The sequence below is a fragment of the Bufo bufo genome, chromosome 1 (genome assembly GCF_905171765.1).
Source record: "Bufo bufo chromosome 1, aBufBuf1.1, whole genome shotgun sequence".
In the NCBI taxonomy this organism is placed as follows: domain Eukaryota; kingdom Metazoa; phylum Chordata; class Amphibia; order Anura; family Bufonidae; genus Bufo; species Bufo bufo.
The window spans coordinates 271246988-271273979 of NC_053389.1; positions in this window are offsets into that span (position 1 = coordinate 271246988).

The window sequence follows — 26992 nt, forward strand, 5'->3', positions numbered from 1 at the left end:
CATCTCGCTGCTCAGGGATAACGCTCAGTCTTGGGCCTTTTCGCTGCCAGTGGGGGCACGGTCCCTCCGATCGGTGGATGAATTTTTTGTAGCCCTGGGGCAGATATATGATGACCCGGATTGTATTGCTCTGGCTGAATCTAAACTGCATTTTTTATGCCAGGGTAAACAGTCCGCAGAGATATATTGTTCTGAATTTCGGAGATGGGCAGCTGATACTGGTTGGAATGATGCTGCACTCCAAAGTCAATTTTGCCATGGTCTTTCGGAAAGATTAAAAGATGCATTTACTTTTCATGAGAGACCAGCCTTGTTAGAGTCTGCCATGTCTCTAGCTGTTCGTATTGACAGGCGTCTTAAAGAGAGAGAGGAGACTACTCCTTCCTGTCATATTCAGCCCAAGGACAGTGGGGCTGTCTCATTCAGTGCACAGGGGTCTCAGTCTCTCTCAATCCCCTCTGAGGAGGAGGCCATGCAGCTGGGTTTGCTTGCCTCTGATAGTAGAGGATTCAGCTCTCAGAAGAGGGTTTGTTTCTGTTGTGGGGGTATAAATCATTTGGCTAATGTTTGCCCCTCTAAGAGATTTATGGAGTTTTCTGAGGGTAATAAAAGAAAAACTAAAAGAAAAAAACCCTCTAAAAACATTCCATTTGCTACTATTGGCAAGGTTGATGCGGAAATTGAAGGTTTGCCATTTATTTGTAGTTCCCGTTTTCTCCTACCTGCCAGGGTGGCGCTAGACAGCAAGAACATTGTTTGTGAGATTTTTGTAGATAGTGGAGCAGCTGTCAATCTCATTGATAATCAAATTGCAATAACGCATGGTTTCCAGGTGTGCACTTTGGAAAAGGATATACCTGTTTTTGCTATCGATTCCGCTACACTTTCTCAAAGATCGTTAAAGGGCATAGTTCACAATATCCGTTTGACTGTGGGTGACGCTCATGTTGAGTATATGTCGTGTTTCGTCCTAAGTGGATTACCTACTCCTCTAGTGTTGGGGCTACCCTGGCTCACTAAACATAACCCCATTATTGATTGGCAAGCAAGGCAAATAAATGGTTGGAGTGAGTTTTGCAGATAGAATTGCCTCACGGCGTCTCTTTCAGAGGTTTCTACCAAGACTGTACCATCTTTTCTCTCTGAATTTTCAGATGTGTTTTCCGAGAGTGTTGTCCAGGAGTTGCCCCCTCACCGGGAGTACGACTGCCCTATTAATCTCATCCCAGGCCACAAGCTGCCAAAATCACGTTTATACAATCTCTCCCAACCTGAAAGAGTCGCTATGCGTACTTATATCTCTGAGAGCCTGAGAAAGGGACACATCCGACCCTCGAAGTCACCTGTTGCCGCTGTTTATTTTTTTGTTAAGAAAAAAGATGGTTCTTTAAGACCTTGTCTGGATTTCAGGGAGCTGAACCATATCACAATTTGTGACCCATATCCGATTCCTCTAATCCCGGACCTGTTTAACCAGATTGTTGGGGCTAAAGTTTTTTCTAAGTTGGATTTAAGAGGGGCATACAACCTAGTCAGGGTCAGGGAAGGGGACGAATGGAAGATGGCCTTCAATACCCCTGAGGGTCATTTCGAGAATTTGGTTATGCCCTTTGGTTTGATGAATGCTCCGGCCGTCTTCCAACATTTTGTGAACAGCATTTTTTATCATTTAACCACTTGCCGTCACGGTAACGCCGATAGGCGTTTGTACGGCAGCGCTCTCAGGTCTCAGTGACGCCTATTGGCGTCATCTCGTGAGACCTGAGATTTCCTGTGAACGCGCGCTCACAGGAGCACCCGTTCACAGGATTGCGCAGTATACAAGTTTAACTACAGCCTGCCAGCGCTAATTATTGGCTGGCAGGCTGTAGATTTTTAAAAGAACCAATCAAATAGGTATATCAGACGCTATTTTGTAAATAGCATCTGATATACCTGCTACCTGCTCCTCTGGTGGTCCCTTTTGCTAGGATCGACCACCAGAGGACACAGGCAGCTCTGTAAGTAGCACCAAGCACCACACACACATTACACCCCCCTGTCACTTATTAACCCCTTATTAACCCCTGATCATTCCATATAGACTCCCTGTTCACCCCCCTGTCACCCCCCTGTCATTGATCACCCCCCTATAAGGTTCCCTTATCACGGCCAGTTAGTTAGCTACTTGTTAGGTAGTTAGCGCCCAGCCCACCGCACCGCAGTCACTGATTAGTCGCTGATTAGCGTCATCGCTGTCGCTAATCAGCACTAGTACCATATAGTATCTGTAAGTGATCAAGACTGATTGCAATCAGATCTATATCAGTACATTAGGGTCAGCTTAGGCTCTACAAAAAACGTAGTGTTCGCCCGATCAGGCCTGATCTTGTACCCACACTTGCGTTCAGTCTGCCCCACCGCAGTGACAGTTTTTTTCTGATCACTGCAAAAACACAGTAAAATCGCTGCGGCGCTATAAAGATCACTTTTGAGCTTTTTGGATCTTTATTAGCGATCGCAGCTTTACTTCGCAAGCACTCCTTTTTACTAGGCAGGTGTGCTCTTTTTCCTGGGTAGTCTCAGAGGAATACCCCTTAAATTTAGTTAGCCCAAAATGTCAGAAAAGTCTCATATTCCACTAACTTGTGACAAAAAAAATAAATCTTACATGAACTCACCATACCCCTCACGGAATACCTTGGGGTGTCTTCTTTCCGAAATGGGGTCACTATAGGTATTTTAGGGGCCCTAAAGGGTGAGAAGTAGTTTGGAATCCAAATGCGTAAAAATGCCCTGTGAAATCCTAAAGGTACTCATTGGAATTTGGGCCCCTTTGTGCACCTAGGCTGCAAAAAAGTGTCACACGTGTGGTATCTCCGTACTCAGAAGAAGTAGGGCAATGTGTTTTGGGGTGTATTTTTACATATACCCATACTGTGTGTGAGAAATATCTCTGTAAATGACAACTTTGTCAATTTACAGAGATATTTCTCTCACCCAGCATAGGTATAAGTAAAAATACACCCCAAAAAACATTGCCCTACTTCTTCTGAGTATGGTGATACCACATGAGTGACACTTTTTTGTAGCCTAGGTGCGTAAAGGGGCCGAAAGTCCAACGAGTACCTTTAGGCTTTACAGGGTTGCTCATAATTTAGCCCCAACCAAAATGCCAGAACAGTAAACACACCCCACAAATGACCCCATTTCGGAAAGTAGACACCCCAAGGTATTCACTGAGGGGCATAGTGAGTCCTTGGAAGATTTTTTATTTTTTTTGCTAGAAGTTAGCAGAAATGGAAACTTTATAATATTTTTTTTTTCTCAGAAAGTGTCATTTTCTGCTAACTTGTGAATTTTTTTTAAATCATACATGAACTCACCATGCCCCTCCGTGAATACTTTGGGGTGTATTCTTTCTAAAATGGGGACATTTGGGGGGTATTTATACTATCCTGGCATTCTAGCACCTCAAGAAACATGACAGGTGCTCAGAAAGTCAGAGCTGCTTCAAAATGCTGAAATTCACATTTTTGTACCATAGTTTGTAAACTCTATAACTTTTGCGCAAACCAATAAATATACACTTATTGGATTTTTTTTTTATCAAAGACATGTAGCACAATAAATTCTGACACAAACTTGTATAGAAATGTAATTATATTTGAACAATTTTACCAGAAAAAGTTAAAAATACACTTTGTTTGAGAAAATTGCGGTCTATTTTGATTAATATCAGAAAAACGAAAAATCATAGTAGCAATCAAATACCACCAAAAGAAAGCTGTATTTGTGAGAAGAAAAGGAGGTAAAATTAATTTGGGTGCCAAGTTGCATGACTGAGCAATAAACCGTTAAAGTTGTGAAGTGCCGATTTGTAAAAAAGGGCCTGGTCACTAGGGGGGTATAAATCTGTGGTCCTTAAGTGGTTGATGGGGAAATTTGTACTGGTGTAGCTAGATGACATTTAGATTTTTTCTCCTGATTTCAAGACTCATCGAGACCACCTACGTCAGGTCTTGCTGATTCTGCGGGAGAATAAATTGTACGCTAAACTGGAAAAATGTGTGTTTGCGGTTCCGGAGATTCAATTTCTTGGTTTTCTTCTCTCCGATTCTGGTTTTCGCATGGACCATGAGAAGATCCGCGCTGTGCTTGATTGGGAGCTTCCTGAGAATCAGAAGGCGCTGATGCGGTTTTTGGGTTTTGCCAATTATTACAGAAAGTTCATTTTGAATTATTCCTCTGTTGTTAAGCCACTCACTGATATGACTAAAAAGGAGGTCGATTTTTCCTCGTGGTCGCTAGATGCGCTTAAAGCCTTTTCTAGTATCAAAGAGAGTTTTGCTTCCGCTCCCATTTTGGTACAACCTGATGTCTCTCTACCTTTTACTGTTGAGGTGGACGCTTCTGAGGTGGGTGTGGGTGCGGTCTTATCTCAGGGTCCCTCTCCTGCCATGTGCCTTTCTCTCTGCAGAGAGAAATTACGATGTGGGAGATAGGGAGTTGTTGGCCATCAAATTAGCTTTTGAGGAATAGCGCCATTGGTTAGAGGGAGCCAGACACCCTATTACCGTGTTTACCGACCATAAGAATCTGGCCTACTTGGAATCGGCCAAGCTTCTGAACCCGAAACAGGCCAGATGGTCTTTGTTCTTCTCTAGGTTTAATTTTGTTGTCACGTTCCGCCCTGGGGTTAAAAATGTGAAGGCGGATGCCCTGTCACGTTGTTTTCCGGGAGGGGGGAACTTTGAAGACCCGGGTCCCATTTTGGCTGAAAGGGTGGTCGTCTCTGCTCTTTATACTGATTTGGAGGCAGAGGTTCAGGCAGCTCAGGCAAAGGCTCCTGATCTTTGTCCTCCTGGGAGGTTGTTTGTGCCTCTCGCTTTACGACACAAGGTTTTTAAGGAGCACCACGATACTGTCCTTGCTGGGCACCCGGGGAGTAGAGCCACAGTGGATCTCATTGCATGGAGATTCTGGTGGCCGGCTCTTCGTAAGACTGTTGAGGGTTTTGTGGCAGCCTGCGAGACCTGCGCTAGTGCCAAGGTCCCTCATTCACGGCCATCGGGTTCTCTCCTCCCGTTACCCATTCCTTCCCATCCTTGGACGCATCTGTCCATGGACTTCATTAGGGACCAGCCTCGTTCCTCGGAAAAGACTGTGATTTTGGTGGTAGTGGACCGTTTTAGCAAAATGGCGCATTTCATTCCCTTTCCTGGGTTACTCAATGCTAAGACGTTCGCGCAAGCATTTGTTGATCACATTATTAAATTGCATGGCATTTCTTCAGACATCGTTTCTGATAGGGGCACACAATTTGTTTCCAGATTCTGGAAGGCCTTCTGTTCTCGCTTGGGGATTCGGTTGTCGTTCTCTTCTGCTTTTCACCCGCAGTCAAATGGTCAGACCGAACGCGTCAATCAGAATCTGGAGACATATCTGCGCTGTTTTGTGGCGGAGAATCAGAAGGATTGGTATTGGTTTTTTTTTGTCCCTTGCTAAGTTTGCTTTAAATAACCGTCGCCAGGAGTCCTCTGATAAGTCGCCATTTTTTGGTGCATATGGCTTTCATCCGCAGTTTGGGACATTCTCTGGAGAGGGGTCTTCTGGTTTACCTGATGAGTAGAGTTGAGGGGACACCTGGATGTTCGGGTTCGGCAGGTTCGGCCGAACTTGAAAAAAAAGTTTGGGTTCGGGACCCGAACTTGACCCGAACTTGACCCCGAACCCGAACCCCATTGAAGTCAATGGGGACCCAAACTTTTGGGCACTAAAATGGCTCTAAAATAGTCCTGGAAAGGGCTAGAGGGCTGCAAAAGGCATCAAAATGTGCATAAGAGCATGACAACTGTTCTGCAAACAAATGTGGATAGGTAAATGACTTAAAATAACATCAAATACAGAAAAATTAAAAATGACAATCTGGATCTAGGAATAGGAGGTTGAGGAGGCGGTGGATGGGTGGATGTGGCGGTGTAGGTTGACATGGCGGTGTAGGTGGAAGCGGCGGTGAAGGAGGAATAGGTAGCCAACACTGATTTGAGTTATTTTTTATTTTTAAATTAGGGTATCCCCCAAAATATTGGGACATATAACAAAATAAAACAAAGAATAAGTGCACTTGAGTACAAGAATGGATGGTTGAGGCTGGTATAAATGTCTATTCTGCACAAGGTACGGACAAGTCTTGTGGGATCCATGCCTGGTTCATTTTAATAAACGTAAGCTTGTCCACATTGGCTGCGGCCTGTGATAATGCTCTCTGTCATGCTAAACACACGTTCTCACTATACACTGGCTGCAGGGCAGGTCAGCACCTCCAAGGCTGACAAAGCTTTTCCACATTTTGGCCATGCTAACCCTGCCTTCTCAGGTGCTGGTGGTGCCCCAGCTGCATTGGCAACCTCTTCCTCCTCCTCTGCCTTCGCCTTGTGCTTCCACTGTGCCCCCGCTGTCAGGTGGGAATGCTATCATCAGCGTGCGCTTGTAGTCTCGCATCTTCCGATCAGTAACAGATGTTTTCACTAAATTTAGTTCCCTGTCAGCAATGCAGAGCAGGGGTTCATTCATGGCAAAAGGGGGTTCATGTCACCCAGCAATAGAACAGAGGATTTTGAGAAATTTAGGCCCTTATCACCCAGGCACAGCAGGGGTTCATTCACGGCAAAAGGGGGTTCATGTCACCCAGCAATAGAACAGAGGATTTTGAGAGATTTAGGCCCCTGTCAGCAATGCAGAGCAAGGGTTCATTCACGGCAAAAAAGGGTTCATGTCACCCAGCAATAGAACAGAGGATTTTGAGAGATTTAGGCCCTAGTCAGCAATGCAGAGCAAGGGTTCATTCACGGCAAAAGGGGGTTCATGTCACCCAGCAATAGAACAGAGGATTTTGAGAGATTTAGGCCCCTGTCACCCAGGCACAGAAGGGGTTCATTCACGGTAAAAGGGGGTTCATGTCACCCAGCAATAGAACAGAGGATTTTGAGAGATTTAGGCCCCTGTCACCCAGGCATAGCAGGGGTTCATTCACGGCAAAAGGGGGTTCATGTCACCCAGCAATAGAACAGAGGATTTTGAGAGATTTAGGCCCCTGTCAGCAATGCAGAGCAAGGGTTCATTCACGGCAAAAAAGGGTTCATGTCACCCAGCAATAGAACAGAGGATTTTGAGAGATTTAGGCCCTAGTCAGCAATGCAGAGCAAGGGTTCATTCACGGCAAAAGGGGGTTCATGTCACCCAGCAATAGAACAGAGGATTTTGAGAGATTTAGGCCCCTGTCACCCAGGCACAGAATGGGTTCATTCACGGTAAAAGGGGGTTCATGTCACCCAGCAATAGAACAGAGGATTTTGAGAGATTTAGGCCCCTGTCACCCAGGCATAGCAGGGGTTCATTCACGGCAAAAGGGGGTTCATGTCACCCAGCAATAGAACAGAGGATTTTGAGAGATTTAGGCCCCTGTCAGCAATGCAGAGCAAGGGTTCATTCACGGCAAAAAAGGGTTCATGTCACCCAGCAATAGAACAGAGGATTTTGAGAGATTTAGGCCCCTGTCACCCAGGCACAGCAGGGGTTCATTCACGGCAAAAAGGGGATCTTGTCACCCAGCAATAGAACAGAGGATTTTGAGAGATTTAGGCCCCTGTCACCCAGGCACAGCAGGGGTTTGTATACGCCAAAAATGGTAAAATGTCACCCGACAATTGAAAATAAGATTTTTTTCCATTTAGGGCACTAAAATTGGCACTTTTTTGAATTAAAATGGCTCTAAAATAGTCCTTGAAAAGGCTAGAGGGATGTAAAAGGCAGTACATTGTGCTTAAGAGCATGGCAACTGCTCTGCAAACAAATGTGGATGGGGAAATAACTTAAAATGAAATAAAATAACTAAAAATTACAAATTATTAACCTGCAACTCAGAGAAGGAGGTAGATATGGAGTCGGAGGTTGAGGAGGCGGTGAATGTGGTGTTGTAGGTGGAGGCAGCAATGGAGGAGGAACAGGTAGCCAACAATTTTTTTTAACATTTTTTTATTGGGGTAGGTAGCCCCCAAAATATTGGGACAAATAAAGAAAAAGAAAACAAAGAATCATTGCACTTGACTTGAGTACAAGAATGTATGTTTGATGGTGGTATAAATGTCTATTCTGCACAAGGTACAGACAAGTCTAGTGGGATCCAAGCCTGGTTCATTTTAATGAACGTGAGCTTGTCCACGTTGGCTGTGGACAGGCGGCTGCGTCTGTCTGTAATGATGCCTCCTGACGTGCAAAATACACGTTCAGAGAGTACACTGGCTGCAGGGAAGGCCAGCACCTCCAAGGCATACAGGGCAAGCTCTGGCCATGTGGACAATTTGGAGACCCAGAAGTTGAATGGGGCAGAACCGTCAGTCAGTACGTGTAGGCGTGTGCACAGGTACTGTTCCACCATGTTGTTCAAATGCTGCCTCTTGCTAACACGCTCCATATCAGCAGTTGGGGCAGGTTGTTGCGGCGAGGTGACAAAGCTTTTCCACATGTCGGCCATGCTAACCCTGCCTTCTGAGGTGCTGGCGCTGACACAGCTGCGTTGGCGACCTCTTCCTCCTTTCCTGCCTTCGCATTGTGCTTCCACTTGTCCCTCGGCATTAGTCGGGAATGCTCTCAGGAGCACGTCTACCAGCGTGCGCCTGTAGTCGCGCATCTTCCGATCACGCTCCAGTGAGGGAATTAAGGACGGCACATTGTCTTTGTAACGGGGATCCAGCAGGGTGGCCACCCAGTAGTCAGCACACGTTAAAATGTGGGCAACTCTGCAGTCATTGCGCAGGCACTGCAGCATGTAGTCGCTCATGTGTGCCAGGCTGTCCAGAGGTAAGGACAAGCTGTCCTCTGTGGGAGGCATATCGTCTGCGTCCTCCGTATCCCCCAGCCACGCACCAGTGATGGGCCCGAGCTGCGTTGGATACCACCCCGCTGTGAACATGCTTCATCCCCATGCTCCTCCTCTTCCTCATCCTCCTCATCCTCCAGTAGTGGGCCCTGGCTGGCCAAATTTGTACCTGGCTTCTGCTGTTGCAAAAATCCTCTTTCTGAGCCACTTCTAAAAATGTTAGAGATGACCCCTCTTTCTCCTCCTCGTCCTGGGCCACATCCATTTCCATCATCGCCCTAAGTGTTTTCTCAAGGAGACATAGAAGTGGTATTGTAACGCTGATAACGGCGTCATCGCCACTGGCCATGTTGGTGGAGTACTCGAAACAGCGCAACAGGGCACACAGGTCTCGCATGGAGGCCCAGTCGTTGGTGGTGAAGTGTGCTGTTCCGCAGTGCGACTGACCCGTGCGTGCTGCAGCTGAAACTCCACTATGGCCTGCTGCTGCTCGCACCGTCTCTCCAGCATGTGCAAGGTGGAGTTCCACCTGGTGGGCACGTCGCATATGAGGCGGTGAGCGGGAAGGCCGAAGTTACGCATTCAGGGCCAGGGATCGAGGGTGGCTAGGTGGGAATTTACACTTTCTCTCAAAGGTTTGTGAGATGGAGAGCTGAACGCTTCCGTGTGACATGGTGGAGATGCTTGGTGACGGAGGTGGTGTTGTTGGTGGCACATCCTCTGTTTGCTGGGCGGGTGCCAACATTCCTCCAGAGGCAGCAGCAGAAGAGGGAGCAGAAGGGGCCTGAGCCCTTTCTTGGTTTTGAAGGTGCTTAATCCACTGCAGCCCGTGTCTCGCATGTAGATGCCTGGTCATGCAGGTTGTGCTAAGGTTTAGAACGTTAATGCCTCGCTTCAGGCTCTGATGGCACAGCGTGCAAACCACTCGGGTCTTGTCGTCAGCACATTGTGTGAAGAAGTGCCATGCCAGGGAACTCCTTGAAACTGCCTTTGGTGTGCTCGGTCCCTGTTGACGGTGGCCAGTAGCAGGCGAACTGTTTTGGCGACGGCTGCTCTGCTTTTGCACCCTGCTCCCGCTTTTGCTACGCTGTTGGCTCGGTTTCACCACTACCTCTTCCTCCGAACTCTGAAAGTCAGTGGCACGACATTCATTCCATGTGGGGTCTAGGACCTCATCATCCCCTGCATCGTCTTCCCCCTAGTCTTCCTCCCTGACCTCCTTTTCGGTCTGCTCACTGCAGAAAGACCCAGCAGTTGGCACCTGTGTTTCGTCATCATCTGAGACGTGCTGAGGTGGTATTTCCATGTCCTCATCAGGAAACATAAGAGTTGTGCGTCAGTGCATTCTATGTCTTCCACCCCTGGGGAAGGGCTAGGTGGATGCCCTTGGGAAACCCTGCCAGCAGAGTCTTCAAACAGCATAAGAGACTGCTGCATGACTTGAGGCTCAGACAGGCTCCCCGATATGCACGGGGGTGATGTGACAGACTGATGGGCATGGGTTTCAGGCGCCACCTGTGCGCTTTCTGCAGAAGACTGGGTGGGAGATAATGTGAACGTGCTAGATCCACTGTCGGCCACCCAATTGACTAGCGCCTGTACTTGCTCAGGCCTTACCATCCTTAGAACGGCATTAGGCCCGACCAAATATCGCTGTAGATTCCGGCGGCTACTGGGACCTGAGGTTGTAGCATCAGTAGGATGTGTAGCTGTGGCAAAACGGCCACGTCCTCTCCCTGCACCAGAGGCTCCACCAACACCACGACCATGACCGCGTCCCTTATTAGATGTTTGCCTCATAGTTAGCGTTTACAAAGCAAAGTAAAAAGTGGTTAACCCCTTAAGGACCTAGGACGTACCGGTACGCCCTATTTCCCGAGTCCTTAAGGACCTAGGACGTACCGGTACGCCCTATTTCCCGAGTCCTTAAGGACCGAGGACGTACCGGTACGTCCTGACTTAAAATCGGAACTCCGGCGCCGCAGGGGTTAATCGGAACGGGATTTCGGCTGAAATCATTCAGCCGGCATCCCGTAACAATGCAGGGGGGGGTCATTTGACCCCCCCGTATCGGCGATCGCAGAAAACCGCAGGTCAATTCAGACCTGCGGTTTTCTGCGTTTCCGGTCCATTCGGGTGTCCTGTGACCCGATGAACCGGAAAAAGACTGCGATCGGTGGCGTAATTATACACCACCTATCGCAGTCCGAGGATTTGGAGAGGCGGTGCTGGCCCTGGTGCTGAATGCCGCTGTCCAGGGTGCTGATTGGTGCAGGGGAGAGAGGCGCGAGATTCAAACTTCCTGCGCTCCTCTCTCCCCTCCTCTTCCTGTCCAGCACCCTGACCGTGCAGCATCGTCCAGCACCAGCTCCTGTGTCCCCCTAATCGGAATCCATCACCCTCCTGCACCCATCGCCACCCAGGTAGGTTAGGGTCAGTGAGGGAGAGGCACCGTTAGGCAGGGAAAGAAGGGAAAAGTAAGTTAGAAAAAAAAAAAAAAAAGTACTTTTATTCCAAACTTCCAAACTTCCATCTAACCCTAACCCAGACCCCTCCTGCCACTTGCCCCCCCACCCACCCCCCACCAGCCACTTCCCCCCCCCCACCTGCCTCCCCCCCCCACCCACCCCCCACCAGCCCCCCCCACCCCCCACTCACCACCACTTTTTTTTTTCTGCGTGCGCTGACTGGCCGGCACTTTTTAGCGTCCGTCCACTGTTAGCGCATTGCCCGCCCCACCACCCCACCGACCGCTGATCAGCGTTGTACCGCTGATCAGCAAGTTTTAACTTTTTTTTTTTCTAACACTTGCCCATTTTTTTGCCTGGACTTTTTAGTACGCGAACACCCGTTGCCCCCACACACACGCACATATAATAAAGTTTGCCACACACGCACACCTACACGCACACACACCCATGGCCCACCGGATGTTCTCGGCCGAGGAGGCATACGCCCAGATTGCCTCCGACTCTGAGAGCCCCAGTGAGGATGAGGATGACCCCACATTCCTTTTGTCATCCGCATCCTCCTCATCATCATCTGATGACGATGAGCCACCAAGGCGGCGGAGACGCCGCCAGGCGGAGCCAGGGGCCCCACATGCTAGGGATCCTGTGGCCCACCCTAGTACGAGCCGCCCTGGGGTTCGTACTGGTTTCCCGGCCCACCAAATAAGTCCACCGGAGCCCCCTGCCGATGAACTTAGCTGGTGTCCCCCAGTGGACTTTGAGCCTGAGATTCCGGATTTTGCTGGCAATCCTGGAATCCAGATTCCCACAGTGGGGTTTACTGAAATAGACTATTTTAGTTTTTTTTCAGTAACTCACTGGTGAATTTGATGGTGGAGCAGACGAATCTGTACGCCCAACAGTTCGTCGCTCAAAACCCAGGCTCAGTTTTGGCTAGACCCGGTGGCTGGACGCCGGTCAGTGCAGCCGAAATGAGGACATTTTGGGGCCTCGTGCTGCATATGGGTCTAGTCCAAAAACCCAGTGTCAGGCAATACTGGAGTGGGGACGTCCTATACCAGACCCCACTGTACAGTATGGTCATGATACGTCACCGGTTTGAGGCCATCCGGAAATGTCTGCATTATTCCGATAATGCAGCATGTCCCCCCCGAAGTGATCCTGCCTATGACCGGCTGTATAAGATACGGCCGGTCATCGATCACTTTGGAGCCACATTTCAGCAGGCCTACGTACCTGGAAGGGAGGTCGCGGTTGATGAGTCTCTCGTTGCGTTCAAGGGGAGACTCAGTTTCCGCCAATACATTCCCACAAAGCGGGCGAGGTATGGCGTGAAGCTATACAAAATTTGTGAGAGTGCCTCAGGGTACACTTACAAATTTCGTGTGTACGAGGGGCGAGATTCCCGTATTGAACCCCCAGAATGTCCCCCCACTCTGGGTGTTAGCGGGAAACTCGTGTGGGACCTTATGTACCCACTGCTGGATAATGGTTACCACTTGTACGTGGATAACTTTTATACCAGCATTCCCTTGTTCAGGTCCCTTGCCGCCAGATCCACGTTCGCTTGTGGGACCGTGCGGAAAAATCAACGCGGCCTCCCTGCCTACCCCCTCCAGGTACCTATCCCCAGGGGTGAGACCCGTGCCCTTACCAGTGGAAACCTGTTGCTGGTCAGGTATAAGGACAAGAGGGATGTCCTTATGCTGTCCACAATCCACGGTAACGGCACCACCCCTGTCCCTGTGCGAGGTACCGCGGCAACGACTACAATCGGTATATGGGAGGAGTTGATCTCTCTGATCAAGTCCTCACGCCATATAACGCCATGCGCAAAACCCGGGCATGGTACAAAAAAGTTGCGGTCTACTTGGTACAGGTTGCCATGTACAACTCTTTTGTACTATCCCGAAGCGCTGGCAGCACAGGGACATTCCTCCAGTTCTATGAGGCAGTCCTCAAAGACCTGATCTTTTCGGACCGGGAAAGAGCAGGCCGGAGTACCTCGGGAATTGGAGGCGCCCGGATCGTCCCTGGCCAACACTTTCCAGGTGTGGTCCCCCATACTGGAAAGAAGGGACGAACCCAAAAAAAGTGCAGAGTGTGTCACAAGAGGGGGATACGGAAGGACACCACTACTCAATGTGACACTTGCCCCGATCATCCGGGCCTCTGCATTATCAATTGCTTCAGGGAGTATCACACTTCCATGGAGTACTAAATTTTTATAATCCTCAACAGTCCACTAGAGAACATAAAACACTATGGCTCTCAGACTTTGGAGACACGGAAACAATTTTTCTTTCCCCAAAAAATATTAGTTTTAGAGCAGGCATCCTCAAACTGCGGCCCTCCAGATGTTGTAAAACTATAACTCCCAGCATGCCCAGACAACCTACAGCCATCAGCAGGGCATGGTGGGAATTGTAGTTTTACAATATCTGGAGGGCCGCAGTTTTAGGATGCCTGCTTAGTGTCTCCAAAGTCTGAGAGCCATACATATTGGGCATCGTCGCGTGCGTAAAAGTCGTCGCTATAAAAATAACTTTTGACCAAACGCCTCGGATGAACGGTGTTAAAAATATAAAATAAAAACTGTGCCAAAACACCAATTTTTGGGCAAAATTTCAATTTGAATCCATTTTGCCGGTAATAAAGCAAGGGTTAACAGCCAAACAAAACTAAATATTTATTGCCCCGATTCTGTAGTTTGCAGAAACACCCCATATGTGGTCGTAAATGGTTATATAGCCGCACGGCAGGGCATAGAACGAAGGGAACTCCATATGGTTTCTGGAAGGCAGATTTTGATGGACAGTTTTTTTTTTGACACCATGTCCCATTAGAAGCCCCCCCTGATGTAGCCTAGACTAGAAACTCCAAAAAAGTGACCCCATCTAAGAAACTACACCCCTCAAGGTATTCAAAAGTTACTTTACAAACTATGTTAACCCTTTAGGTGTTCCACAAAACCAAATAGTGAATGTAGAAACAATTTTAGAATTACATTTTTTTGTTACATTGCCTCAAAAAAGACTAATATAGAGCAACCAAAAATCAAATTTACCCCAAAAATAGTCCCAAAACAACAACCACCTTATCCCGTAGTTTCCTAGATGGGGTCACTTTTATGGAGTTTCTACTCTAGGGGTGCATCAGGGGGCTTGAAAGGGTACATGGTGTCAATAAACCAGTCCAGCAAAATCTGCCTTCCAAAAATGACGTTCCCCTTCTTCTATGTCCTGCCGTTTAGCCAAATAGTAGTTTACGACCACATATGGGGTGTTTTTGCAAACTACAGAATCAGGGCAACCCATTTTGAGTGTTGTTTGGCAGTTAACCCTTGTTTTACTCCTGGAAAAAATTGATTATATTGGAAAATTTTCCAAAAAATAGAAATTTCAAAATTGTTTCTCCATCTGCCATTAACTCTTGTGGAACACCTAAAGGGTTAACAAAGTTTGTAAACCCAGTTTTGAATACCTTGAGGGGTGTACTTTCTTAGATGGAGTCACTTTTTTGAAATTTCTATTCTAGGGGTGCAACAGGGGGCTTCAAATGGGACATGGTATAAACAAAACCAGTCCTGCCAAATCTGCCTTCCAAAACCCATATGGTGTTCCCCTCCTTCTATGTGCTACCGTTCGGCCAAACAGTAGTTTACAACCACATATGGGGTGTTTATGAAAACTACAGAATCAGGGCAACCCATTTTGAGTGTTGTTTGGCAGTTAACCCTTGTTTTACTCCTGGAAAAAATTGATTATATTGGAAAATTTTCCAAAAAATATAAATTTCAAAATTGTTTCTCCATCTGCCATTAACTCTTGTGGAACACCTAAAGGGTTAACAAAGTTTGTAAACCCAGTTTTGAATACCTTGAGGGGTGTACTTTCTTAGATGGAGTCACTTTTTTGAAATTTCTATTCTAGGGGTGCAACAGGGGGCTTCAAATGGGACATGGTATAAACAAAACCAGTCCTGCCAAATCTGCCTTCCAAAACCCATATGGTGTTCCCCTCCTTCTATGTGCTACCGTTCGGCCAAACAGTAGTTTACGACCACATATGGGGTGTTTTTGCAAACTACAGAATCAGGGCAACCCATTTTGAGTGTTGTTTGGCAGTTAACCCTTGTTTTACTCCTGGAAAAAATTGATTATATTGGAAAATTTTCCAAAAAATAGAAATTTCAAAATTGTTTCTCCATCTGCCATTAACTCTTGTGGAACACCTAAAGGGTTAACAAAGTTTGTAAACCCAGTTTTGAATACCTTGAGGGGTGTACTTTCTTAGATGGAGTCACTTTTTTGAAATTTCTATTCTAGGGGTGCAACAGGGGGCTTCAAATGGGACATGGTATAAACAAAACCAGTCCTGCCAAATCTGCCTTCCAAAACCCATATGGTGTTCCCCTCCTTCTATGTGCTACCGTTCGGCCAAACAGTAGTTTACGACCACATATGGGGTGTTTTTGCAAACTACAGAATCAGGGCAACCCATTTTGAGTGTTGTTTGGCAGTTAACCCTTGTTTTACTCCTGGAAAAAATTGATTATATTGGAAAATTTTCCAAAAAATAGAAATTTCAAAATTGTTTCTCCATCTGCCATTAACTCTTGTGGAACACCTAAAGGGTTAACAAAGTTTGTAAACCCAGTTTTGAATACCTTGAGGGGTGTACTTTCTTAGATGGAGTCACTTTTTTGAAATTTCTATTCTAGGGGTGCAACAGGGGGCTTCAAATGGGACATGGTATAAACAAAACCAGTCCTACCAAATCTGCCTTCCAAAACCCATATGGTGTTCCCCTCCTTCTATGTGCTACCGTTCGGCCAAACAGTAGTTTACGACCACATATGGGGTGTTTTTGCAAACTACAGAATCAGGGCAACCCATTTTGAGTGTTGTTTGGCAGTTAACCCTTGTTTTACTCCTGGAAAAAATTGATTATATTGGAAAATTTTCCAAAAAATAGAAATTTCTAAATTGTTTCTCCATCTGCCATTAACTCTTGTGGAACACCTAAAGGGTTAACAAAGTTTGTAAACCCAGTTTTGAATACCTTGAGGGGTGTACTTTCTTAGATGGAGTCACTTTTTTGAAATTTCTATTCTAGGGGTGCAACAGGGGGCTTCAAATGGGACATGGTATAAACAAAACCAGTCCTGCCAAATCTGCCTTCCAAAACCCATATGGTGTTCCCCTCCTTCTATGTGCTACCGTTCGGCCAAACAGTAGTTTACGACCACATATGGGGTGTTTTTGCAAACTACAGAATCAGGGCAACCCATTTTGAGTGTTGTTTGGCAGTTAACCCTTGTTTTACTCCTGGAAAAAATTGATTATATTGGAAAATTTTCCAAAAAATATAGATTTCAAAATTGTTTCTCCATCTGCCATTAACTCTTGTGGAACACCTAAAGGGTTAACAAAGTTTGAAAAAACAGTTTTGAATACCTTGAGGGGTGTAGTTTCTAGAATGGGGTCATTTTTGGGAGGTTTCTATTATCTAAGCCTCACAATATGACTTCAAACCTGAACTGGTCCATAAAAAGTGGGATTTTGAAGATTTCTGAAAATTTCAAAATTTGCTTCTAAACTTCTAAGCCTTGTAACATCCCCAAAAAATAAAATATCATTCCCAAAACAATTCAAGCATGAAGTAGACATATGGGGAATGTAAAGTCATCACAATTTTTGGGGGTATTACTATGTATTACAGAGGTAGAGAAACTGAAAATTTGAAATTTGCTAATTTTTCAAAATTTACGGTAAAAATTGTATTTTTTTATGCAAAAAAATTAACTTTTTTGACCCAATTTTAGCAGTGTCATGAAGTACAATATGTGACGAAAAAACAATCTCAGAACGGCCTGGGTAAGTCAAAGCGTTTTAAAGTTATGAGCACTTAAAGTGACACTGGTCAGATTTGCAAAAAATGGCCTGGTCCTTAAGGTGAAAATGAGCCTGGTCCTTAAGGTGAAAATGAGCCCGGTCCTTAAGGGGTTAAGTATGTTAAAAATAATTAACCGGCAATAAAAACCCTGATGTAGGGTATTGCACTCAATTATTTTTTTTTTAACTCTATATGCCAGCGGTATTTGTGGCCTAAATGTGACACTTACTTATGCACGTGTAATCCCAGATGTGCACTATATCAGAGGGCTTTTTCACCCCAGTAACCAAAAAGCTGTATTTCTGTCCTAAATGTGACAGTGACTTATGCACATGTAATCACAGATGTGCAGTATTTTAGAGGCTTTTTTCACCCCAGTATGCCAGAGCCGTATTTCTGTCCTAAATGTGACAGTGACTTATGCACGTGTAATCACAGATGTGCAGTATATTAGAGGCTTTTTTCACCCCAGTATGCCAAAGCCGTATTTCTGTCCTAAATGTGACAGTGACTTATGCACGTGTAATCACAGATGTGTAGTATATTAGAGGCTTTTTTCACCCCAGTATGACAAAGCCGTATTTATGGCCTAAATGTGACAGTGACTTATGCACGTGTAATCACAGATGTGCAGTATATTAGAGGCTTTTTTCACCCCAGTATGCCAAAGCCGTATTTATGGCCTAAATGTGACAGTGACGTATGCACGTGTAATCACAGATGTGCAGTATATTAGAGGGTTTTTTCACCCTAACCAAAAAGCTGTATTTCTGTCCTAAATGTGACAGTGACTTATGCACGTGTAATCACAGATGTGCAGTATATTAGAGGCTTTTTTCACCCCAGTAACCAAAAAGCTGTATATCTGTCCTAAATGTGACAGTGACTTATGCACGTGTAATCACAGATGTGCAGTATATTAGAGGCTTTTTTCACACCAGTAACCAAAAAGCTGTATTTCTGTCCTAAATGTGACAGTGACTTATGCACGTGTAATCACAGATGTGCAGTATATTAGAGGCTTTTTTCACCCCAGTAACCAAAAAGCTGTATTTCTGTCCTAAATGTGACAGTGACTTATGCACGTGTAATCACAGATGTGCAGTATATTAGAGGCTTTTTTCACCCCAGTATGCCAAAGCCGTATTTATGGCCTAAATGTGACAGTGACTTATGCACGTGTAATCACAGATGTGCAGTATATTAGAGGGTTTTTTCACCCTAACCAAAAAGCTGTATTTCTGTCTTAAATGTGACAGTGACTTATGCACGTGTAATCCCAGATGTGCAGTATATTAGAGGCTTTATTCACCCCAGTAACCAAAAAGCTGTATTTCTGTCCTAAATGTGACAGTGACTTATGCACGTGTAATCACAGATGTGCAGTATATTAGAGGCTTTTTTCACCCCAGTAACCAAAAAGCTGTATTTCTGTCCTAAATGTGACAGTGACTTATGCACGTCTAATCACAGATGTGCAGTATATTAGAGGCTTTTTTCACCCCAGTATGCCAAAGCCGTATTTATGGCCTAAATGTGACAGTGACTTATGCACGTGTAATCACAGATGTGCAGTATTTTAGAGGCTTTTTTCACCCCAGTATGCCAGAGCCGTATTTATGGCCTAAATGTGACAGTGACTTATGCACGTGTAATCACAGATGTGCAGTATATTAGAGGCTTTTTTCACCCTCACCAAAAAGCTGTATTTCTGTCCTAAATGTGACAGTGACTTATGCACGTGTAATCACAGATGTGTAGTATATTAGAGGCTTTTTTCACCCCAGTATGACAAAGCCGTATTTATGGCCTAAATGTGACAGTGACTTATGCACGTGTAATCACAGATGTGCAGTATATTAGAGGCTTTTTTCACCCCAGTATGCCAAAGCCATATTTATGGCCTAAATGTGACAGTGACTTATGCACGTGTAATCACAGATGTGCAGTATATTAGAGGCTTTTTTCACCCCAGTAACCAAAAAGCTGTATTTCTGTCCTAAATGTGACAGTGACTTATGCACGTGCAATCACAGATGTGTAGTATATTAGAGGCTTTTTTCACCCCAGTATGACAAAGCCGTATTTATGGCCTAAATGTGACAGTGACTTATGCACGTGTAATCACAGATATGCAGTATATTAGAGGCTTTTTTCACCCCAGTATGCCAAAGCCGTATTTATGGCCTAAATGTGACAGTGACTTATGCACGTGTATTCACAGATGTGCAGTATATTAGAGGGTTTTTTCACCCTAACCAAAAAGCTGTATTTCTGTCCTAAATGTGACAGTGACTTATGCACGTGTAATCACAGATGTGCAGTATATTAGAGGCTTTTTTCACCCCAGTAACCAAAAAGCTGTATTTTTGTCCTAAATGTGACACTCACTTATGCTTGTCTAATCACAGATGTGCAGTATATTAGAGTTTTTTTCACCCTAACCAAAAAGCTGTATTTCTGTCCTAAATGTGACAGTGACTTATGCATGTGTAATCCCAGATGTGCAGTATATGAGAGGCTTTTTTCACCCTAACCAAAAAGCTGTATTTCTGTCCTAAATGTGACAGTCACTTATGCTTGTCTAATCCCAGATGTGCAGTATATTAGAGGGTTTTTCACCCTAACCAAAAAGCTATATTTCTGTCCTAAATGTGACAGTCACTTTTGCTTGTCTAATCCCAGATGTGCAGTATATATGTGCAGTTGCATAAAATGGCTGCCGATCATGTATTGATATTGACTAACTGAAGAAAAAAAAGTTTGTCATCAGCAGTAGTTGGCTCAGGGCAGGCTTTAAAAAATTGTGCACTGCACCCACAAAACCCTTTTTCTGTAGATCGCTGAGTACATAAACCAGTTCTTGATAAGATTTCTCCCTGATCTCTCCCTCACAGCAGCTGCAGCCTCTCCCTACACTAATCCGAGCAGAGTGACGGGCGGAGCTACGTGACTTCAGCTTAAATAGAGGCTGGGTCACATGCTGCAGTTGGACAATCACAGCCATGCCAATAGTAGGCATGGCTGTGATGGCCTTTTGGGGCAAGTAGTATGACGCTTGTTGATTGGCTGCTTTGCAGCCTTTAAAAAAGCGCCATAAAAATCGCCGAACACCGAACCCGAACTTTTACGTAAATGTTCGGGTTCGGGTGCCAAAAACCCTAAAGTTTTTACAGTTCGGGTTCGCTCAACTCTACTGATGAGGAGAGATTTTCTCTGTCTTTGTCATTTATTTGGCAAAAGATTCAGGGTAATCTGAAGAGGATGAGTGAGAGATATAAGCGTGTGGCGGATAAGAGACGTGTGCCTGGTCCGGACCTGAATGTGGGTGATCTGGTGTGGTTGTCTACAAAGAATTTCAAACTGAAGGTTCCCTCCTGGAAGTTGGGTCCTAAGTTTATTGCGCCTTACAAGATCTTGTCCGTCATCAATCCCGTTGCCTTCCGTCTTGATCTTCCTCAGACTTGGAAGATCCATAATGTTTTTTACAGGTCTCTATTAAAACCTTATGTCCAACCCACTGTACCCTCCTCTTTGCCTCCTCCTCCGATTGTTGTTGATGGTAATCTTGAATTTCAGGTCTCTAGGATTGTGGATTCTCGCATTATCCGCGGTTCTCTCCAGTACCTCGTTCATTGGGAGGGTTATGGTCCTGAGGAGAGGATGTGGGTCCCAGTGGCGGACATTAAGGCCACTCGTCTCATCAGGGCTTTCCATAGGTCTCATCCTGAGAAGGTAGGCTCTGAGTGTCCGGAGTCCACCCGTAGAGGGAGGGGTACTGTCACCGCCAGTTCTGTGAGAAGGTCTGGCAGACGTTCTTCTCTACCTCTTGCATGATGTTCTTTGTTTTGGTTTCACTTTGTCATCTCCTTTCCTTCTCCCAGGTGTCACCTATTTAGACTAATTGTCTACCTTTATATTCCCCCCCATACTGCCTTACTTTGCGGTTTATACTACTTCCTGGATGAGGTGTTCACTGCTGGAGGCTGCTGCTGCTGTTTCCTCAGATAAGTCTTTTTTCTTTATTTGTGTTTACTTGCTGGCTTGATTCTAGGTGACCCTGACTCCGTTCGTATTAATTGCAGGGAGCCGGTGGTCGTGTCCCCTCACTATTATAGGGTTTTCAGGTGTCACACAGTATTAGGTATGTGGGCATGCAATCGTCTACCATAGAGACCCTTGCATGGGCATAGCAGTCAGGGAGAGTTCTAGGGGTTTTATAGGGCTCACCCATATGCGCCTTAGTTTGGGATCAAGCCAGTCGGATGTTTATTTATAAGTTCCAGCTTTCTGCAACATCATCTGTGACACCCTCACTCTGATATGATAAAATATGAGACTCTCAGCCAATATATTTTGATCAAAACACATCTGTACCCACCTACCCGCTCCAAGGTGGTCTCAGTCAGGCAGGACCTACTCTAAACCTATTTTTGCCATTGAGCATCTACATTCAGGAGAGCAGACCCTGCAGATATAGTGAGCTTCTCCTAGTTACCTCTGTGTGCACCAAGCAACCAATGAGAGGAGGAGCCCGCACAGCTACAGGTGAAACTCGAAAAATTAGAATATCGTGCAAAAGTCCATTTATTTCAGTAATGCAAATTAAAAATTAGAATTTTGTGAAAAGGTTCAACAATATTCTAAGCTCAAAGTGTCACACTCTAGTCAGCTAATTAATCCATACCCCCTGAGCAAAAGGTACCTCAAAATTGAGACTTTGGGGTTTCATAAGCTGTAAGCCATAATCATTCAAATTATAACAAATCAAGGCTTGAAATATCTCGCTTTGCATGTAATGAGTCTATCTCATATGTTATTTTCACATTTTGCATTACTGAAATAAATGAACTTTGCACGATATTCAAATTTTTTCGAGTTTCACCTGTATATGTACAGTATCACCTAATCAAGGTCGCCTGTGGATAGGCAGGACAAAAGGTGCACAAAAATGCTACTCCCAGGATAAAATAGAAACACATTCACACTTGAAGGTGCCACTCCTTCAAGAGTATACTACAAACTAGTCTAAAATCACAAAAATGCATAAGAAACATCCTGCACGATATGATAAATTAATATGTGGATGTGCATGGTTACATTTCTTTTTTAAATGTAGCCATGCACATCTGCATATTCATTTATCATATCGTGCAGGATGTTTCTTATCTGTTTTTGTGACTTCTCCCGGTGTGTAAGCAGACAATATTTTCATGTATTTTTACTAGAGATGAGTGAATAATTGAAAAGTTTAATTCGGCTGATTCGCCGAATTAAAAAATAAAATTCGCTTTGTGACGAATTACTTTGTTATGAAGCGCAATTTTTTTGTAAGTAGCGGGTGCAATGACAGGGAGCTGCTATAGCACTGCCCCCGTCATTGCACCCCTCAGATGCCGCTTTCATACATGATCGCGGCATATGAGTGTAAAAACAGTGTAAAATTAACAATTGAATTTTTTTAAAATCAAACTTACCCCCTCCATTGCTCACGACGGGCCGGCCGCCGTCATCTTGCTTGAAGATCTAGAGCGAAATCTTGCGCTGCGCGAGATTACGTCATCAAACTGGCCGGCGTGGTGACGTCATACGTCACCAAGCACAGGATTTCGGCCGAGATTTTCAATCAAGATGGAGGCTGGCAGCCCGTCGTGAGCAAATGGAGGAGGTAAGTTAGATTTTTTTGTTTTTACACTATTTCAGGTTAAATCAATTCACTGACACAAAGCACGAGGAAATTCCGCTTCGAGGCGAATCGAATTTATCCTGAAATTCGGATCAAATTCCACTTCATGAGATTCGATTCGCTCATCTCTAATTTTTACAGTGGGCCACAGAATGAATTTTACTGGTGGACCCTAGGCATCCCAGTACGACAGACCGTCCTACTCTACATGGCAAAATAGCTAGCCAAATTTCAAAACCGTGTTAAAGGGGTTGTCTCACTTCAGCAAATAGAATTTATTATGTAGAGAAAGTTAATACAAGGCACTTACTAATGTATTGTGATTCTCCATATTGCCTCCTTTGCTGGCTTGATTCATTTTTCCATTACATTATACACTGCTCGTTTCCATGGTTACGACCACCCTGCAATCGAGCAGTGGCGGCCGTGCTTGCACTCTATAAGAGAAAGCACTAGACTGCATGTGCTCTCATGGTCCCAGGCACCAGAGAAGCCAATGATTTTTCCTATAGTGTGCAAGCACGGCCACTGCTGCTGGATTGCAGGGTGGTCATAACCATGGAAATGAGCAGTGTATAATGTAATGGAAAAATGAATCAAGCCACGAAAGGAGGCAATATGGATAATAACAGTACATTAGTAAGTGGCTTGTATTAACTAAATGCCAGTTTCTGAAGTGACAAAACACTGGAGGCAAATAGAAACTTCCTCCAGAAGATGGCAGCAGCCAGCTACCATCATGGCTTCACTCTACATGAAAAAGTTGGAGTGCACCCAAGAAAAAGGTCAATTACCCTTCTTCCTGATTCTCTGAAACTATCATAACACAGGATCTGCTTCAGTCAGCCTAATGATGAGACGTGCTCGTTAAAAGCCGATGTCTCATGCTCAATAAAGCCACTGGGTCTTGGAGAAAACAAATACATTGATTACATTGTGTTTAGCTCCATTTCTGCAGCGGACACATACAATTCTCCTGTGCGACAGTAAACACAACAGGACGGTAAGTGAAGACAACAGCGTACCAAAGAAACCTGTGTTATTGTATTGTCATTGTAATGCTGATTATAATATCGGTGTTGTGTTTGTACTGGGAAGTAGAAATAGTTGCATCACTTGGGTTACTAGTTGGTATTTTTAATGAGTGGGGAAGTTACAGAGCTGAATGTGTCATTTAACTGCTATGTTTATGCACGATGTAGTAAGTGTGCCTGCAGTCCCATGTAAGACCACAGATGTTGACTTAGCTCGGTAGCTCTGCTACATCTGTACTTGCAGTGTTGATGCCTATATAACATATATGAATGTCTGGAGAAGGTTAGACATTTGTACATCTTTTTGTACCACAAAAGCAATCAAAGTTAAGATAATATATGTAGGATGACAAGCGGCGCTAAAAATCAATATTTTTACATTCCAAAAGTAGTATCTTCTTGTGATACGATTTTATGCTGGCATAATGTAATTAAAAAAAAATTGGCAAATAGGTTTACCTAGAAATTTTGACTCAACTAGAGTTCCCTTCTAAGTTTTCTACAACCAGGTTACAGCAGTTGGTGAGGACTGGGGGTTTCTGAAATGCTCCAAAGTGCACTTTGCAAATAGACAATCAATATCCTACCGTTTTGTGCATACAGCTCCTATGCAGACCTTTACATCTCCATGGTTACAGACTAATAAGCAGAAAACAGGCCTTGTGTACAGTCTGATGAAACAGTCACATTTTTTTTTGTCATTTACCTCTCTTGTAGCTACCGATACTGTTGGTAAGACTTAGCCTCCATCTGAGTTTGACCCTATTCCTTTTACTCATAGGTATCACTTCACCTAGACAGGGTGGTAGTCGTTCAGACCAATAGAATTGACAGCTTACTCACTAGTATAGTATTGTCACTTGTGTGCCCAATGGACTATCAAGGGAGAGGTGGAGAGAGGGGGGAGAGGGAGAGAAGGAGAGAGATTTACAGTCAGAGATATTTCTATTCGTGTTGAACTTATTCTGTCACAAGTCGAAGCAGGCAGCCAATTTGGATCCTAATTCAATTTTAAGAAATTCACTCATCTCTAGTTGTCAACCTAGACAGATCTGCCCAATAGATTCTCAGTATTCTTGTCCATTACCAATAATGGCAGCCGCGAGGACAAATAGAATAACAAACTTGTCTGTTCATATTGTCAACCTAGACTGATCTGACGAATGATATCTCAATATCAGTATCACTTACCAGTGGTGGCAGCAATGAGGTGGAATAGAATAGGTAACTTACCCACTAGGCATATCTGCAGAGTACTGTAGCTTCTCAATACCCTTCTCTCTTGTCATGGCTGACGAACATGGGGATAAATTGAAAAGGCACCTTACCCATTTGTTTTGTCATCCTGGACAGATCTTCCCAATGGATTCTGAATGGTTTTTGTTTTTAAAAAAGCCATGCAAAAAATCTCCCTATTTTCAGAGCAGCAGCAGTACAGTATGAAATCTGATGGACAAGGTAGGGGATGTAGCTGTGTAGGGGTAGCAGTAGGGGCAGCAAGGGCAATAGTAGCTGCTGCAGCAGCAGTACAGTATGGGACATGATGGTCAGTGGGATTATTAGGACGGTGATAAATAGCCAATCCCCACTGATAGCCATGGAAGATCTATTAATTGGCATAAGTCAGAGGTGAGTGAAAATCCTCATGGATCCATGCCTGATTCATTTCCAATTTTGTAATGGCACCACCTTCCATGCTACATACCCTCTCTCACAGTACACTATAAGCTGGACAAGACAGTACACAAATGCCAAACTGGGTTGGTTCCTACCACAGGTCCAATCTGCTGACCCAGAAGTCCATGGGGTTAGAGCTCAGGGTGTGTGCCAGGGAAAGGGCACAGTCCAGGTATAACTTAATCTGGTTATTCAAGTGGCGCATTTCCATTTGCTGATGTACGTCAGTTCCATCATGTTCAGCAAACTATATTGGCTGCTGGTGCTTAACTTGTGGTCGTGGCGGCACTGGCAGAGGCAGCGAAGCTTTGATTAGGGGGGTGGGGGGGGGTACGGGGGTCAGAGAGGTTCAGACATGAGGATGGTTGGCATCTCCATAGGGGCTCCATAGGAACTAATGTGTGGCAGCCTCATATCACTCAGGAATACAGAGGCTGCCGCACACACACTCTGGATCCAAACCTGCAAGCGAGCGCTTCCGGGTTTTTGTGGCATCTGAAGGGTTAAAAATATCCAATCGACATTATCATCAATCACATACAGTGGCAAGAAAAAGTATGTGAACCCTTTTGAATGATATGGATTTTTGCACAAATTGGTCATAAAATGTGATCTGATCTTCATCTAAGTCACAACAATAGACAATCACAGTCTGCTTAAACTAATAACACACAAAGAATTAAATGTTACCATGTTTTTATTGAACACACCATGTAAACATTCACAGTGCAGGTGGAAAAAGTATGTGAACCCTTGGATTTAATAACTGGTTGAATCTCCTTTGGCAGCAATAACTTCAACCAAACGTTTCCTGTAGTTGCAGATCAGACGTATACAACGGTTGGGAGTAATTCTTGACCATTCCTCTTTACAGAATTGTTTCAGTTCAGCAATATTCTTGGGATGTCTGGTGTGAATTGCTTTCTTGAGTTCATGCCACAGCATCTCAATCTTGGGTTGAGGTCAGGACTCTGACTGGGCCACTCCAAAAGGCGTATTTTCTTCTGTTTAAGCCATTCTGTTGTTGATTTACTTCTATGCTTTGGGTCGTTGTCCTGTTGCAACACCCAACTTCTGTTGAGCTTCAGCTGGTGGACAGATGGCCTTAAGTTCTCCTGCAAAATGTCTTGATAAATTAATTTTTCCTTTGATGATAGCAATCCGTCCAGGCCCTGACGCAGCAAAGCAGCCCCAAACCATGATGCCCCCATCACCATACTTCCCAGTTGGGATGAGGTTTTGTCACCTGTGCCTCTTTTTCTTCACACATAGTGTTGTGTGTTTCTTCCAAACAACTCAACTTTAGTTTCATCTGTCCACAGAATATTTTGCCAGTACTGCTGTGGAACATCCAGGTGCTCTTGTGC